The sequence below is a fragment of the Phyllostomus hastatus genome, unplaced genomic scaffold (genome assembly GCF_019186645.2).
Source record: "Phyllostomus hastatus isolate PE091 unplaced genomic scaffold, TTU_PhHast_1.1 phas_contig_118, whole genome shotgun sequence".
Classification (NCBI taxonomy): Eukaryota; Metazoa; Chordata; class Mammalia; order Chiroptera; family Phyllostomidae; genus Phyllostomus; species Phyllostomus hastatus.
The window spans coordinates 6,488,480-6,507,694 of NW_025333543.1; the positions used below are offsets into that span (position 1 = coordinate 6,488,480).

General features: G+C 37.3%; 1 protein-coding gene across 6 annotated transcripts in view; it reads right to left on the reverse strand.

Moving 5' to 3' along the window:
- The window catches only part of ST7 (suppression of tumorigenicity 7), a 322,327-nt gene that overhangs the window by 70,782 nt on the left and 232,330 nt on the right, over positions 1-19,215 (reverse strand). The gene's annotated exons all lie outside the window — the stretch shown is intronic.

The window sequence follows — 19,215 nt, forward strand, 5'->3', positions numbered from 1 at the left end:
TCCCTTACGAGTAAGTTGTCTCCCAGTTATGTCCCAAGCACTCTTCTCATTAATACCCTGATCTATAGGACTACTTTCGTGTCCAGGGTCTCAATACCACCATTTTTGTGGGGGTAGCTCCCCCATCCTCACATCCTGCTCTGACCTTCCTCCTAAGTGAATATATTGGTCAATATATAAACTATCTCCCTTACAGTTTTACCTGATACACTTAATATTAAACTCATAAGTTCCTCCTCCCCCAGCCAACCCTTCAAACATGTTCTTCTCCCTTGGTATTTCCAACCTCAGAGAAGAAAACCATTAACCCCGTTACCCTCTTCACCCTACCCAATGCAGCCATCTCAGAGGTCCCAAAACCCCGGAATATGTAAAAATTGCCAATAGCTTTCATCAGGTTCACAGAAAGCTGTTATGCAAATAATAAACAAGCAAACATGATGGTTAAGAATCATTACCATCTCCTCTTTTCTCTGACCCTACCACTAATACCCCAGTTTATGCTCTCATACTTGGTCTAAACTTCTCTGCTTGCCTCTGGATCACCTCTTTCTCTTTTTTAAAAAAGATATTTTTTAGAGAGGGGAGGAGAGGGAGAAAGGGAGAGAAACACCAATGTGTGTTGTCCCTTACATGCCCCCTACTGGGAACTGGCCTGCAACCCAGGCATGTGCCCTGACTGGGAATCAAACTGGCGACCCTTTGATTCAAAGGCCCAGCACTCAACCACTGAACCACACCAGCCAGGGCTGGATCATCTCTTTCCAAATCACTCTTCACATTGCCGTCATAACAAGTTTTCACATATACACACTGGAGTCCATCACACCCCTGCTTAAACCACAGACATGGATGGACTTATCCCAAGGAAATGGGCAAATGTGAATACAAATTTACAAATGAGGCTGCTTATCACAACATTATAATAGTGAAAAATCAAGCAACTTAAAATTTAATCCATTATGAGGCACTTAAGTATGAGATATAGTCATCTTTTGGGCTACATCTATTATATGTAGTTACATTCTCAAATAATTTTTAATGGCATGGCGTGGGAAATGCTGACATACAAAATTACATTAGAAAAAGCAGAATGCAAATTATATTGTGCAATTAGATCACGCTTTTTTATATATATGTATAGAAACACACTTGGTAAAAATGAACCAAATGTTTTAACAGTGGTTATTTCTGGTTAGTGAGATTAAAGGTGAGTTTTATTTCTTCTTTCATTTTTCCATATGTTCTAATATTTTTAAAGAAGTATACGTACATTCTATAAATTGGGAAGGAAAGACTATATATAAGAATATTGACCTCTCATCAAAGTGAGGATATAAATGCTCAGCAGAGCAAACACAGCTCCTGTGACAAGTCCCTGTCTACTGTGCCAGCCTTGTTTGGAGCTTGTTTGGTGTTGCACTTCAAGGGAGATAAAGGGTGTAAGTGGTGGTCACATGGGGGCTATGGCTTTATATTGTTTTATTTTTTAGTATATTTTATTGATTATGCTATTATAGTTTTCCCCCTTTGTCCCCCTCCACACTGTATCCCTCAATTCCCTCTGGCAATCCATCCCCTTAGTTCATGTCCATGGATCATGCATATAAGTGCTTCAGCTACTCCATTTCCCATACTGTTCTTAACATCCCCGTCTATTCTGTACCTACCAATTTGTACTTCGTAATCCTTGAACCTTTTCCCTCATTCTATCCCTTCCCCCTCCCAGCTGCTAACCCTCCAAAATGATCTCCGTATCTATGATTCTGTTTCTATTCTGCTTGTTTAGTTTGTTTTTTTAGGTTCAATTGTTGATAGTTGTGAAGTTATTGCCATTTTAATGTTCATAATATTCTTTTTCTTAAATAAGTCCCTGTAACATTTCACATAATAATGGCTTGGTGATGATGAATTCCTTTAGCTTTACCTTGTCTGGGAAGCACTCTGCCCTTCCATTCTAAATGATAGCTTTGCTGGATAGAGTAATCTAGGTTGTAGGTCCTTGCTTTTCATCACTTTGAATACTTCTTCCCAGTCCCTTCTAGCCTGCAAAATTTCTTTTGAGAAATCAGCTGACAGTCTTATAGGAACTCCTTTGTAGGTAACTCACTGCTTTTATTCTGCTGCTTTTAAGATTCTCTCTTTATCTTTAACCTTTGGCATTCTTGCTCTTTCTTTTTTCCTTCTGACATCCTATAATTTGAATGACGGTACATTTGAAGTTTTCCCAGAAGCTCCTTAGCCTATCCTTGTTGTTCTGGATTTATTTTTCTCCTTGCTCTTCTGATTGAATGGATTTTTTTTTCTTCCTTATGTTTCAAATCATTGATTTGATTCTCAGCTTCATCTACTGTTGGATTCCTATACATTTTTCTTTATTTCACTTAGTGTAACCTTCATTTAGCCTGGGTCTTTTTTATACTGTTGAGGTACTCAATGAGTTCCTTGAGCATCCTAATAACCAGGGTTTTGAACTCTGCATCTGATAGGTTGGATTATCTCTGGTTCATTTAGTTCTTTCTCTGGAATTTTGTTCTGTTCTTTCATTTGGACCATATTTCTTTGTCTCTTCAATTTGGCAGCTTCTCAATGTTTGTTTCTGTATGAGGTAGAGCTACTTTGACTTCCTATCTTAGTAACATGGCCTATTGTAGAAAAGCACACTGGTAAAATGGATGGGGTGGAGCCTTAGGTAATTGCCAGGATGGGACAACCTGTGTGAACCAGGTCGATGGAGCCTCTGATATAGGTCACTGCTTTGTGGCTCTGTTGGGGGAGGACTCAGAAAGGGGACAATGCCTCTGCCTGGCCTCTGGAGTTCTGTCCAGTTAGAAACTGTCCCACAGCACTCACTCTGATTTCAGACACTTCAATTTCTCCCTGTATGCCACTGATGCCCTTCCAGCTGCTGCCCTGGTGTTGAAGTTCTGAGGAAGTTAGTCTCCATAAGTCCCAAATCTGTTGTGGGTCCTTTAAGAAAAGACTTCTGAGAATCCTGCAGTTTCTTCTACTGCCCCAATCTTGACTAGATTTTACAGCCAGAAGTTATGGGGACTTACTTTCCTGGCATTAGAACCCTGGGCTGGGTGGTCTGATATGAGGCTGCAAGCCCGCGCTCCCGAGGTATCCCTCCTGATTTTTATCCACCACACGTGGGTGTGGGACTGCCTGTTCCATATCTCCATGCCTCTCAGCCTCTCCACATGTCTCCGCATCTCTACCCACATTTCTGTGTCTCTACACCTCCTACCCATCTGGATGGATGTGGCTTCTTTTATTCCTTGGTTGTTGGATTTCTGTACAGCTTGATTTTCTGATGATTCTGGGTGATATATGTTTTGTAGTCTAGGTGAAATTTTTGCTGTGGTTGTGTAAGGAGGTGAGTTTTGTTTACCTATTCCTCTATCTTGACTGGAAGTCTCTGTTTTACTTCTTTTCAGTAAAGAAGGTAAACAAGGATGACAAGAATTTTAGTTAATTACCAATTTATTACTATTTATTACTAATTGTGGGAAGTGGGGCTGTTTTTAATATATTATTATTTATTTATGTATATGTTTAAGTGCTTCCTCAAACATAGGATGTCCATTAGATGTACTTTTCATTTGTAATACCTCAAGTTATGAACAGTTCTTTTCATCACTTAAATTTTGATTTGTGGTCCTATTTTCTAAATGCCTTTTGAGACAAAAATTCTTTCTTTCCCTTTGGGGCTTTGAGTCTGTAGCTCCTTAAAGTATTGTCAGAGTCTTTAAAAATAGGTCAAAGTCTGACTAAACAACATTTCAAGAATTTCCTCAAAAAGTAATTTGATTGTATAGATTTTAATATACTGCACTTGAATTCTGTAACAATATCAAGATAATAATTGCTAATCTCAGATAAACCACAGCTTAGCCACTCTTCTCCACCTGAGTTACAGAGAGCAGATTTGCTGACAGATGTGGTGAGAAGAATTATAAAAACTATTGTTTCATCTTGAAGGAATCTTCAGAGTTAAACTGACTATAAGGTAAGTTCCTTTAAGATTAGGCTCAGACATGACTACCAAATAAGAAAACTCTTCTGTCATAAAATTCCTTCTTGCTTCCTCTCCAAGACCACTTCAAAGATTCCTGTGACACACTGACTTAAAAATAAAAGAGAAAGCACTGGGGAGGCTAGAGAGGTGGCACATACAGAAGTCAAGAGCACTGCCACCTTTGAAATCAGATAGATCTGCGTTGACACATCCAGGGACAGTGGAGTTTCTTAGCACCAGGTGAACTGACTTTTTTTTGTCTGCAAAATAAGGATAACTCCCAGCTCACAGTACACCCAAACATAACATGGGGGTTTCATTATCTTTACATAATAACAGTAATATAGGTTTATCACATTTTCAAAGTGCTATTGTTTGTTTTGCTGGAACTGTGTGCCCAGTTCCCATTTTGGTTTTAGTTGTACAATACAGCATATTTCAATTTATTTATTTATTCTAAAATAACATATAAAATGGCTTGGTGACATAATTGTCCTTTCTATTAAGAAACTTGAATGAAGGCAGATGATAAATATAAAAGCCTGTTTTCCATAAGCCAAGTCATTCTAAATATATGTTTAAATTTGCTCACTGTCTAGCATAGTTCTGTTATTTATTGCCAGCTATCTTCTCCAAACTGGTAATTGCTTTCTCCAGGCAATAAGAAATGTAAATGCCCCATTTTCTCTAAGTATTACAGATTACATACAACAAAAACACTAAGTCTCCTATGATTCCTCTAATACCTATGGGAAAGAACATGGGATGGGCAAAGGATAGAATTTCAGTTTCAATTTTACATCATCTGGCTATTGTCAGTTCAAGTTTATTTCAATGAAAGAATTTGAGGCACTTCTGAGGTTAACATTTATGAGCTCAAATTGAAAAAAAAAAGGAGAGTTAATTCAGTGGATCTGAAATACTCCACAGACATAATTTAAAACTATAGTATGTATGCTTTTTCTCAGCTGATTTACAGGATGAAAACAACTGTTTAAACCTTTCAAGTTATATTTGTATCTATTTAAACATTTTATTAGTTTGGCTATCCATGCCTTGTTCCTTGAGTGAGAAAAGCAAGGTGAAAATTCTTACATATTTTAAGGAAGAGGTAATTAAAAGAGATCCTCAGCCAGATTCCTACTGAGGTCAATGCAAGCTTGGCCTAATTAAAGTTTACAGAATTTGGCCTGTATTATATTCAAACAGCAGATACTATTTTGTTGTAGTTGCAAGTTTGACATTACTTAATTATAATTCAAATAAAAGCATAAACAGAAAATAGAAAAGACACTCTGTATTGCATGGTTATTATTTTGTCAGTAATTTTTACTGACACTAAGGACCATGAAAAGAAAGGATGAATTGTTTATCCAAGTCCTCATTGGCCCATGGGAGTTCCATTTACACAGACAACTACATAAAATGCAGTCCTGGGAGGCTTAAGTATACAATAATAAGAAAGTGTGTCCTGGCTGGTGTGGCTCAGTGGATTGAGTGACAGCCTGCAAACCAAAGTGTCGCTGGTTCAATTCCCAGTCAGGGCACATAATTAGGTTGTGGGCCAGGCCCCTCATGGGGGCTGTATGAGAGGCAACCACACACTGATGTTTCTCTCCTTCTCTTTCTCCCTCCTTTCCTCTCTCTCCCTAAAAATAAATAAATAAATAAATAAATAAATAAATAAATAAAAACTTTATAAAATATCATTTTCAGGGCTAATCTAAAGGAAAATATGAAGCTGCATCTAGTGAAAAGTAACATGATTAATATATGACCTATATGGACAGTTAAATTATAAGTTAACTAGTCCTTCACTAAACTGAGCACATCATATAAATATATCCATCACTGACAACCAAAGAGATAACTAACAGTTGTAGGCATAATGGTGGATCATCCAATGACAGTTTTGTATTACAGGAAGAATCAAAAGGCTAGAAACTTAGATAAACAATCATCTACTTTTCCTGTCAAAATTATGCTCATTTCATTCCAGAGAGAGAAATTTTCCTGAAAAATTTCTAGTGAATGAGGCAAGCTTTGCATTTCAGTATAAAATGAGGTTCCTCTTCCATTTTGCTATACTATCAGTTCCTTAATAAGTTTATGTGCCTAATCAGATAAAACAAGCACAACCCCACTCAGAACTTAGAAATCTTCAAAGATTCCCTTCTTCAACCTTTACCCTCCTCAGTAGTAATTCTTTACCTCATTTCAAGACATAGCACGACTGTTTCATCTGCTGTCTGAACCCATGGAAACTGCAGCTTCAAGAACCCCAAGGGTGAAAGTGGAGGAGAGATCAGGGAAGAAATCAGCCTCATCCTGTCTCAGGGAAAAGAATGATTTATATCCTCCTAAAAACTGAAAGGTTGACACTTTGAGTATAACATTTGCTTTATCACCTTAAACAGTTTCAATTAGGACTGTGCCCTGGCCCTGAGATTATGAACAAATCTGAACGATTTAATGCATATTTCAAATGGCTCGGAAGCAGTCCCGGTAACAGAAAATAGGACAAGCACCTTCCCTCTGTGATTACAGAGCATTACTCTTCTGTCCCAGGAGTGGTCTCAACAAGCAGTTAAGCATACCAGCCAACAATTACTGTCAGAAAGGACATTTTATGCCAAAAAAAAAAAAACCAAGTATGTTTGGCAGACACCCTTCCACATTCACATGGGTTATGGTAAATAACTATTCAATAGATTAACTCATTTGGTTATCTGGGGCACAGTTAATAAATGCTCACCCTGGCAGGCATTTCACAATGGGGTCATTATAAAAGTTAATTATTCCAAAAGATCCTTTTATAGCAATAGGCAGAAGGTCAGTACTTTTGACATTCTTTCTGATAGTCCTCTGTAATCACTCTACATTCCAATATTCTCTTTCCTCCTCCAGTCTTTCCACAGTACTCTCCTAGAACCTGGCTCTGTGACATACAAATTCCCCGACACATCCATAAGTTATTCACAGAACACAAGCCTGAGTTCACTGCTTCTGCTGCAGCCATTAAACTTGACCATGGAACTTGTACCTACCAGGCTAGATGTAGGGCTGGCTTCTTCCAGTTTGCCAAAGCATATTGAAACCATTACTGTTCAGACCCTGAGAGGCAGGTCCTGTTCCTCCAAAGTTCATGCCATAATGCTCCGACATCTGTCCCCATCCTTTGACCAAATTTTCTACCCAATTAACAGACCCACATACACTGACAACTCTGGCACCCTGCTCCATAGTCTTACTCTTAACCTCAAGGGCTGCCCTTACTGTAGATGATCACAGTCTATGTAAATATCCCACCTAATATCCTACGCTCTTGATTGCTTTGCCATTTCAAAGCAAAACACTGTCCCTCTGCTACACTTAAGTAACCCAAGGCCATAGCCAAAACCTGGACCTTGACATCTAGACATGTTCCATCTAAAATATATAACTCTCTGACCATAATATACCAATCTCCAGTTATGTTTACCATTATTCACACTAAACTTCCTCTTTAACTTCACCAAGACCACCATTGTCTTATCCTCTCCACTTATTTTTTGTCTTTATCTTTCCCAGGCCACTACCATTACTGTTAAACTCTTTTCTTCTTTTGGCTTCCATGATATCACACTCTTCTGGTGGTCCTCCAAGCTTTCCAAGTGCTCCTTCTCAAAAGTCATTAGATGTTTGTCTTCTACCCAGCCTGTCAATGTTGGAGACCACTGGGGCTCACTTTTTAACTTTCTTTCTTCCATATCTACATCTCTACATACATGATCTCAATACCACGGCTATATTTACTTTTTTATTCATCACTTTATTTTTTATCATTTTTTATTGTTATCTTATTACAGTTACTCAATTTTCCCCCTTTGCCCTCCTCTGCCCATCCCACACCCTGCTCCCACAGTCAATTCCCACACCATTGTCCACATCCTTGAGTCATTCACACATGTTCTTTGACTAGTCCCATCTCCTTCTTTCCACCATTCCTTCCTCCTCCTTCCTCCCCTCTGGTCATTTTCAGTCTGATCCATGTTCCCTTGCCATAGCTTCATATCCTACATATATATAGTTAACTCCCAAATTCCTAACCCCTGAGTTCCAGACACATATCCAATTGTCTTTATGAAATCTCCACCTAGAGGTAAAATAGCCATTTCAAACATGATGCCCAAAATAGAATCCCTGCTTTACAACAATAATCTGTTCCTCTTCTTGTCCTCTTTTGCATCAATGGTATGACCATCACCAAGCTGCTCAGGCTAGAAACCTGTGGACTCCTAGGTTTCCTTGATTATATTTCTTCTTTTTTCACAGCCAAATCATTCAGTAATTAATTTTTCAATTGGTTATTGAGAAGCTACTATGTGCCCAGTACTGTTCTATTGGGATAAAGTAGTAAACAGATAAAAAAATTCTTTCCCACCTGAAAGTGTCATTCTAGTGAAGAGAGAGAGAGAAAATAAGCAGATAAGTAAATATACAGACTGTCAAATGGTGATTCATTCTAAGGAGAATAAATAATGCAGAGAACAATGTTAGGGAATGCTGGTGTAGCATGCAGATGCAATTTTAAATAGAGCAGTCAGCGAAGGTGGGATAGGGAAGACATATTGTAAAGATTCTAAAGATAACATTTAAGCAGAAACTGAAGCAGTTGAGGGAGCATGTCATCAGAATGTCTAGAAGAGAAACATTTACGGAAGGGTTCCAGCAAGTGCAAAGACCCTGGGGATGGGAGTGAGTCTGACAGGTTCAACAAACAGCAAGACCAGTATGGCTGGAGCACAGTGAACACATGGCAGAAACAAGGGCTGGATTATATTGAGCCTTATAGGCTACTTTTTGAGTTTAAATTCTGAGTGAGATGAGAGACAACTGGAAGGTTTTAAGCCAAAGAAAGACATGGTCTGACATGTTTTAAATGGCTCATTCTAGCTGCTCCATGGAGAATAGCTCCAAGGAGACAAGAGTAGAAGGGGGACACCAGTTGGAAGGTTATTACAACCCAAGTATGAGATAATGACACTTTAGATGGAGAGGTTGGTCGTGGACATAGTAATAAGTGATAGGATTCTAAATATGTTTGAAAGGTAGAGCCAACAGAATTTACAGTAGTCAAATCCTGTTGATCCTATGTCCACATATGTCTCAAATCCATCTGCTTCTCCACTGCCACTGCCAATTCCACATGCTCATCAGCTCATGCCTGAATTACTATTATAGCTGCTTACCTGGACTCCTTACTGACATTCTTGCCCTCCATTCTCAACAATGCACCCAGTACTCTTTAAAACACATAAGTTAGATTACACCCCTACTCTGTTTTACATACTTTAATGGCTTCCCACTCTTCCTAGAATGAAATGTAAACTCCTTCCTATTCCTTCAAAGTCCAGAATGACAGAGCTCCTGCCTTGCCTGCCTTTTCAAATTCATCTCATTCTGACCTTCCCTTTACTTACCAAACTCTTTCTAGTCTCAGGGTCTCTGCATTAGCTCATCCTCTGTGAAATCATCCCCTAATCTTCACAAGGCTGGCTCTCTCTTAACCTTCAGGTCTCAACACTATTACCTCCTCATGGATATCCTTCTAGAGCAGTTGTCTAAGTTAGCCCAGCCCCAGTTACCCTGTGTCTCTACAAGCCTTCTGTATCCCTATCAGTGCAGTAAAAGAACTCAGCTAAGGACTTACAAATCAAAACAAGACTGAACAAACATGTCTACCTCCTCTCCCTGCTGCCAAACTTTTGAAATGACAGCAAAGTGGTACAAAAGGAGACAAATATATACCTGTGATGAAAGCAGCTCAGGGTGTGGAAAGAATGGCCTGTAGAGTCATTGAACAAAAACTTCCTTTAGCCTAGGTCTCTCTCCTGAGCTTAGGGTCTCCCTACTGTATATTTCCACTTAGATAACCCATAGGCACTGCAAAAGTAGCATATCTAATATTGAAATAATTCCTCCTGGTTTACCCACCCCCACCCAAACCAGCTAGTTACATTACAATCTCAAACCCTATAATAATACCATTATTTCCCCAGCTCCCAAGCAAGAAATCCAGAAGTCATCTATGACTGACTTCTCTTTCCTGCTCTCTTTCTTTCTCTCACAATACCCAACATCTGAAAGTTAAAATAAAAACAAAACACTTATTAAGTCTCCAACTTCTCTCAACTATTCCTCTTAAATCTTTCAAATTGGACTGAGAATTTACTTGGGGTTGTTTCACCAGAATCCATTAAATTAAACCCAGAGCATTTGGATATGAATGTCTCTTCATTACTGAAGAGCAGAAGGAAAGGTTAAAAAAAGAAACTGTACAAGGCAGGAGTGACGTTTCTTTCTTTTCAAAAGGAACCTGTAATCAGTTGCAGCAGCACAAAATGAACTCTTATTCTTTAGTGAAAGGTCTAAATAAATTTCCCCGTCTGTAATCAGGGATGCATGAGAACACCAGAGTTACTGACACGTGAAAGTGGCAAGTTCTGATCTGAGTTTTAAAAAGTTACTTGGTTACTTTCTGCAGAAGGGACTCTAGAGGGCCACAGAAAAAGCCTGGAGATCAACAAATGGTGACCTGAATGGGGATCACAACAGTGCAGTTGAAAAGAGGTGAACAGACTCTGCATATATTGTGGCATTAGGGCACGCAGTAACTGAATGTGGAAGGTGAAGCAAATAGTATTTGGGAGTAGGAAAAGATCAGTAACAGCTTTTATTTTACCTACACAGTAAAAATTTTCCTGGTGGGAGAGTCTAGCAAGGTGCCTACTAGAGACTAAGATTACCTGTATTTTTTGGATTATAAAATGCATCCTCCCCCCAAATTTGGGAGGAATAATGGTTGTTAATGCTGCTGTTGAGTTCTGTTTACATTTACAGTGGAGAAATATTATGTTATTTATGTTATTAAATATTTTATGACATTTTTTGTTTCAAATTTTTTTTCCTATTTTCCTCCTCTAAAACCTAGGTGCGTCTTGTGGTCCAAAAAATATGGTATATTTAAAGGGCTCGACGAGACTCAGTTCTCAGAAAGTAACCTTGTACACCAGTGGCTCTTGAGTCACAAAAGCAGAGCCCCCAGCCCCACGCAGAGGGGGATGACTACCAGAAAGGAGAACCCAAGAGACCCAACTCACTGGCCTCTCTGGTCATCATATGCATGTGCATTACTGGCTTTCCTTGCTTTGTGGTCTCAGTTCCTAGCACAGGTCAGCCAATATGTCTGTTTTCAGTGATAATGTATCTGCTCACTAGAGAGGGCAATAGTTTCACTAGCTATAGAAGCGAATCAGCCAGGCCAGCAGAGACTTAGACACTGAGAGTTTTCTGCACATCTCAAAGAAGGAAAAGCTGCTTACAAATTTCCCTGGCTGCTGAGAGTTTATACAGAGGGCAGACACAGGGTAAATTAACTATAATTTAGGAAGAAGATAATAGATATTGATAAGCTTAGTAATTAATCAATAGACATACCCGTGTTTTTTTGGACCATAAGATGCACCTAGGTTTTAAAGGAAAGTAGGAAAAAAATTTTGAAGCAAAAAATGTGGTAAAGTATTTAATAACATAAATAACATAATATTTCACCAATGTAAATGTAAACAGAACTCAACAGCAGCATTAACAACCATTATTCCTCCCAAATTTTGGTGGGGGGGTGTGTCTTATAGTCTGAAAAATACAGTAAATATAAGTATGAATCTTAGTAAGTAGGGACCAAAATAAAGAAAAAAAATTTAATTTTTAAATGTTGAATCAGCAGATTTATTCAATGGAAGGGAAAAAAGAGGGAAAGTATAATTGATACAAAACATGAAAGAGAGCAAAAATAACTAAGCAGAATAATGACAATAAACACAAATGGTAAAATATATTAACCAAAAGTACAAAGCTCTCAAATTTGCATAAAGACAATATTCAGCAAAAACTTTACATATCCAAACAATCCATCACAAAGTTGTAGAAAACCTGATTATAAAATCTGGGAATAAATATATCAGGCAAATCCAAATCCATATAAACTAGTGTAGCTCATCTTATTACTACAAGTTAAAAAGGAAATCAAGGCAGAAAAATATAAAGGACAAAGAAAGAGCATATATACTCTTAATTATACGTCATCAGAATAATCATCAACATAAATACATCTAACAATACAGCCTCAAAATACATGAAGCAACAATTAATGTAACATAAAAAAAACAGGTAAATAAACTATTGGAAGTGAATATTCTATCATATCCCTTTCAGAAACTGAAAGAACAAGCAAACAAAATAAGCTAAGATACAGAAAATTTGAACAATGTGGGTAATAAGATCAAACTAGTAAATATGTATAAACTTTAATAATCAACAGGGACCATATTACTTGCAACACAGACATAACTTTTATGAAAACTAACCATGTAGTAGGCCTCAGAGTAAGCCTCCATAAATCCTCTCCAAACCAATATCATATGATCTATGTTTTCTAAGCATGATATAAAAAATTATAAATCAATGACAAGGGGCTAAAAATATAATATATAGGATAAGATAAAATTATAAAGGAATAAAGAAATACTTAGAATCAAATCGTGCTAAGTGTTCAATTTAAGAAATAGGTTAAAAAAAGGCAATGGAGAATAGGGGAGAAAAGAAAAAATAGTGCAATATGGGCAGAGAAGACTGAAAAAAAATGTTAAGAAAATGAACAAAACCAAATCTTAGTTATTTTGAAAAGATTAATAAAATAGACACACCTCTGGCAAGACTAATCAGAGAATATAAAAGAAAGAAAAATAGGGTGAACAGCCCTGGCTGGTGTGGCTCAGTGGATTGAGCACCAGCCTGATAACCAAAAGATCACCAGTTCAATTCCCACTCAGAGCACACGCCTGGGTTGTGGGCCAGATCCCCAGTTGGAGGTGTATGAGAGGAAACCGATCAATATATCTCTCACACTGATATTTCTCTCCCTCTCTTCCCCTTTCTCTAAAAGTAAATAAAATCTTTTTTTTAAATGCAAATAAACAGAATATAAAATGAAAGGAGAATATAAAATGAAATGAAAGAAAAAATAACAGTACTTTTTTAAATTTAGAGATAACAAGTTTGAAATATATATATCAAACCAGCCTAGTACTGAAAAACATAGGCATAGCAATGTATCACTGATGAAAACGTAAGCAATCATAAGCAGCCATTCTGGAGAGTGTACTAGTAGGAATCAAACATGCATATGCCCTAATATCCAGAAATCTTACTCTTGGATATACACCATAGTGAAGAGCCTCTCTCGTGTCGATAAGGATGTTCACTGCAGCACTGTTGGAATAATGGCAAGTGGCAAGCAGCCTGGGGGTTCTTCAGTGAGGGACAGGTTAAGTAAGATAGAGTAAGAGTATAATATGAAATACGATGTACAAGTTAAAAACTAGAAGTTAAATACTAAATGTACATACAGCAAAATGGATAGATCTGGAAAATAGTTATTTTGAATACATGACTAAATGAAAACAGTAAGAAAAAGAGAAAATCGATAGGTAAATTACACACACACACACACATGCCAGTGCATTATCTATTTCACAAAACTGTGATAGTCATGATTTCTCTGAAATCAACTAAGTTTTTATCTTCCTGGCATTTTAGAAATGAATGGTATTCTAACTTGGTACTCTATAGTTGGCTCTTCACCAACTATATTTAGAAGAGATTGTATCAAATCCAGATTCCCATTACTTTCTTAATGGCTACATCACCTCAACAAGGCAAAATTTTGTTATGGTCCACAAAAATGTCAAGAAGCCATTATTTAAGATAAAAATGCACATGTACTTTCTCAAATGCAGTATGTTCAAAACTGAACTCCTAACCTTCCCCACCCACTGAAAAAAAACTGTTGCACATGCAGGTTTCCACATTTTAGCTAATAGAAACTCCTTTCATTCAAAGAAAAAGTCCTTGGAACCATCCTTGAATTCTCGAGGATGAACAAATTCCATTGGTCTTACCTTCAAAATACATCTAGAATCTGAACACTCACCACCTCCTTTGTTACAACTCTGGCCTAAGCCACCATTGTCTCCCTCCAAGATTAATATAAGAGCCTTCTGATTGACCTCCCCCCTTCTCCCTTGCCTCACAGCAGCCTGTAAAAATGAACACTAGTCACAGCACTTCTCTGCTCAAACACTTCCAAGGTTCCCCATTTCACCCAGGATATAAGCTGAAGGCATGACTACAGCCCATAAATCCTGCCTGATCTGTAACTCCCTGCCCCCTTTCCTTCCTTAGGATCACTCTGTTTCATCCACCTGGACTCTTTTGCTGTTACCTGAGCACACCAGGCATACTCTTACCTCAGGGCCTGTGTGCATATTTCACATGACTAACTTCCACACCTCCTTCAGTCTCTGGTAAAATGTGACCTTCTCTATTACAAGTACCTGACCATCCTACTAAAACTGTGATTTCTACACCCTACTCACTCTGCCCACTGGCTTTCCTAATCCTCTTTATCTTATTCTACTTTATCATATTTGATAGAATTTACCAATTTCTAATATAAGAATACCTGATTATGTTTATTTTTTTTTGTCTCCTTTCCTTGCTGGAATGGAAAATGCACAGCATCAGGAGTCTATGTTTTGTTCACTGGTTATACCAGTCACCCGGAACAGGCACTCGAGTAGAATGGAGGTTTGTTCAGTATGTTTTCACTGAATGAGTAAATGGATGAATAACTGGATGGTTTAGTACGATGTGGATATAGCAAGACCAAACTGCAGGCGGTGGGGGAAGATGAAGAGAAACATGAAACTAGAGAAACAGTGAGCATGACTGGAGCCACGGCATAAAACCAGGAGGGAGTCCTAGCAAGGTGAAATGCAGGACAGCAGGAATCTTAAGAGGACTGTCTGAACACATAGTTGGGAAGCAGAGGCCAAAGATCAATACTGGACAAGGGAGGTCAAGAACAGAAATTTAGAGGAGGGAAGCTAAATCAATCTCCCAGATAAAAGGCACCTGTCTAGAATTGCTCATAGGCCAGCCCCATACACTACTCAGTAGTGGACCCTATGCACCGCACTGAAAAATGTGGACCTGGAATATGAAAACCCCCAATAGTGACAGTTTAGGTTATCAAGTGTGTATTCATTATGCCATGAGTAATACCTCCATGTAAATGACAATACATAATGGTAAATAAAATAACACTATTTCTACCTAAAACTCTCAATCACACCAGGGATTATTTTCCACCTGCTCTTCACTTTATATAATAAATACAGAGTACAATGCTGATAAAGACCTATTACACTGTTACTGATGCAACAAGATAAATCAATAATTAATAAATCTGCTATTTTTTCTTATTAAATACTTTTCCTTTCTATATAAATCACTATTTGCAAATAATTTACCAAGTCAACTTAACATATCAGGCAAACCCAGAAAAGCAAATTAAGATAAAAAGGAAATCAAGTGTTCAGATAAAATCTAACTTTGAAGATCAGTGAGTTATTATTTATAGTACTTGCTTTCAAGGTTTACTTTTTCTTTATTTGTAAGTATAGCAAATACAGAATTAGAAACTTGCCAACAATCACTTCAGAAACACTTACTAGGAATTAACATTATTCACTGTATATTTTGTCTTTAGTTCAATGATAAATCTGGTTATCTTAAAAGCTTTGAAGTATTAACTGTGTCCAAGTGATTCTTGGTTGCCTGAAGATATTAAAATACTACTCTTCCCATCCCCCAAGACCAAATAACGGTTCTTTACTGCCTTCAATAATCAAGCTTAACATCTTCTAAATCAATTCATCAACCAAATTATCCATAACAATCTGTGACAATTTTAAAAGGAATAAATATTGAATAAAAGGGAAATAATGTGACCTGTGTAATGAATAAGGAGAGAAAAGGAACAAAATTACTGGATTTAAGAATGAGGCACAGCATATTAAAGAGAACAGAAATTAACACCCAAAATATTCATTTAGAATTTTCCTCCTAAAAATCTTTACCTGTGCAGTAAGAGCAAAATATTTCTCTTGCAGAATATTTCCTAAAATGAATTTTAAAAACAATTTGGGGAGGGTATAATAGTTCTCTTTTTACAAATCATTGACTAATTAGGACATTTTTTCCATGAACATAAGTAAGCAAAAATGCAAATCAATAGTCCTGAATGCTCCAAAGGCTTGGATTAGTCCCTATGATGTACATTTCCTAAAGTATGCTTTCTTTAGAAGTGCTCCTCTTCAAAAAATCATTTAAAAGGCATCCTCTTACTATTAATACTCAACTAATTTCCAAAGGTCAATTGCTCACACCCATGGATATCTCTAATGACCTAATAGGGATATGTCATGAACAACTATAATTTTCTAAATGGAACTCATTTAATTTACATTATTTAAAAAATAAATGTTACCCCTTCTAATGAAGGTAGAAAATCAATATAATTAAACCAGTAACAAAGAAGTGTCATAATTAACAAGAAGCTGGGTACAGGTCACAAGTACAAAGTTGTAACTGGGAATTTGTATGCCATAACTCTGACTCATCAATTCAAAATTTTTTTACTATGTTTATCTACAAGATGTTGTATAGTGGGCTGGGGGGTGGGGGAGACAAAAGAAATATAAATATCATACCAGCACTCTAGAAGCTCAAAATCTAATGAACTTCAATTATCCTTTTTTTTTAATCCTCACCCAAGGATATGTTTGAGCAGGGGAGAGAGAGATGTGAGAAACACCCAGTCTGGAGTTCTTCTCAAATGCCCCAATCAGGGATCAAACCCTCGATTTAGGTATGTGCCCTGACCAGGGAGTGAGCTGCTACCTTTTGGGATACATGATGACACTCTAACCAATTAGGCCACCTGGCTGGGACTCAATTATCCTTTTGTATGCTTTTAAAATTCAGCTCGGAAAAAACCTCTCTCTCTGTTCACTTACCTCTAATCTCTCCTTAATGAAGGGATCACATGAGTAAGTGATGTGAGACAAAAACCGAAGATAAGAATAATTGTGGATTGAGTGCCGGCTGCAAACCAAAGCATCGCAGGTTCGATTCCCAGTCAGGGCACATGCCTGGGTTGCAGGCCACGGCCCCCAGCAACCACACATTGATGTTTCTCTCTCTCTCTCTCTCTCTCTCTCTCTCTCCCTCCCTTCCCTCTCTAAAAATAAATAAATAAAATCTTTAAAAAAAGTAGAATTGTAAAAAAAGAGGTGAGAAGAAACGGTACTACATTATCTCAAAATTTATGTATTCTTTAGTGAGGGAGCCCTACAGAAGATGCTCAGATATTAAGCATCCCCATGAAAGCTTAGTTTTCATATGGAAAGTTGGGTAAGATACAAATCAACTCTTCAAAATCCTTACATGATCAGGTATGTATTTGCAGGAGCAAAGAAAAGAGGGTAGAAAAATATATGTTCTACTATAAGTGTTGGTTACTTCAGTGAGAAAGCATGGTAGAAGTGGAGAGGATATCATTAACTTCCTTCTTCTTTGATTTGTTACAATGAGTATAAATTATTTCTATAATTTAATAGGATACCCATGGTGTGTGTGAATTAAGTGAAATGGTCTGCATAAACTTTTCAATAAAGTGTCTGGCACTTGGTAATACTATGTTACTTACTGATGACAAAAACCAAAAACCCTCTAGCTTTAAACTAGGGAAAATGTTGAAAATACAGGAAGGACCCAAGCCTAAGGATGAGGTAACTGCAGTTTTACCAGGCTATTTTCACAAGTCATAACGAAGAACACAAGAAGGATGGTTAACAGTTATTATCTTTCAAAACCAGCTAGGCTGAGCATGGTTTTGACATGGTCAAAGAAATACAGAACATGCCTTCAGCCGGCCTGATATAGGTAGTGAAGTTTTGGAAAGAATGAAAGTATATACAGGGCATCTATATTGTGATTTTATATAGGATCTGGCGTTGTAGGTTGAATCATGTCCTCTAAAAAGATATATTGTGATCCTAAATGTTGGTGTCTATGAATGTGACCATGTTTAGAAATAGAGAGCCTTGTGGATATAATCAAGTTAAGATGAGGTCTTAAATCCAGTATGACTGGTGTTTTTTATGAAAACTTGGACAGTGAAATACAGATACACAGGGAGAGCACCATGTGAAGACAGAGGCAGGGACTGGAGTAATGCACCTACAGGTCAAGGAATGCCAAGGATTAACAGCAAGAAAAGATTCTTTCCTACAGCCTTCTGAGGAAGTATGCCTGCTCACATCTGGATTTTGCACTGCTGGTCCCCAGAATTGTGAGAGGACAAATTTCTGTTATTTAAGCCACCCAGTTTGTGGTACTTTCTTATTGTAGTGCTGGGAAATTAATACATATCACAGGTTGGTATTAAGCTAAAACTTCAGGTAGGTGGATTTTTTTTTCTTCGCTATCTGCTGCGCCTTCCTGTGTCTACCCCATTTTTAACCTTTTTGCATCCACTATTTTGCTTTTTTGAAAGTGATCTCAGCCATTACTTTTAAGTTTTATTTCTATCATGATAAAATAACATGCTCATTTTAATAATTTCAAGTTACATAAATTCATAAAGTAGAAAGACAGCTATAATCTTACTGCCATTTTCTCTATATATCAAGGTTTTTTCTCATATTTATACAGTGACTCTCAAAAGTACAGTGAGGAGGATTCCTAACACCTTTTCAGGGAATCCTTAGGTCAAAACTATTTGCATAATGTATTTTTTTACTTTTGCACTCTCCTCTTTTCATGAGTATACACAGGGGCACTTGCACAGGCCATATGTTGGCTGACACAACACTAGAGTAAACGCAGAGCAGATAAGAAACTCCCATTGTCTCCAAGTCAGCTGGACACTGAAAAGACTTGCAAAAGTGACAAAACAATATCATTCTTCTCATAAATTTTTCTGCTTGAAAAAGTTGCTTTCAATAAAAATGTTATTTGTGTTAACATGTAACATCTCTAATTGTTATTTTGAAATAAATATTTTTAAAACTTGTTTCAGTTGAAAAATGATACACATGGTAACTACCTTTGTAGTTAGATAAAGTGATAAGTATCAATAGATAAACCCACAAATACAAAAGTTTTGGTGTCCTTAGTAAATTTAATGTTTTTTTTTATTTACTGGTTTTTAGAGAGGAGGAAGAGAGATACAGAGAAAGAGAAGG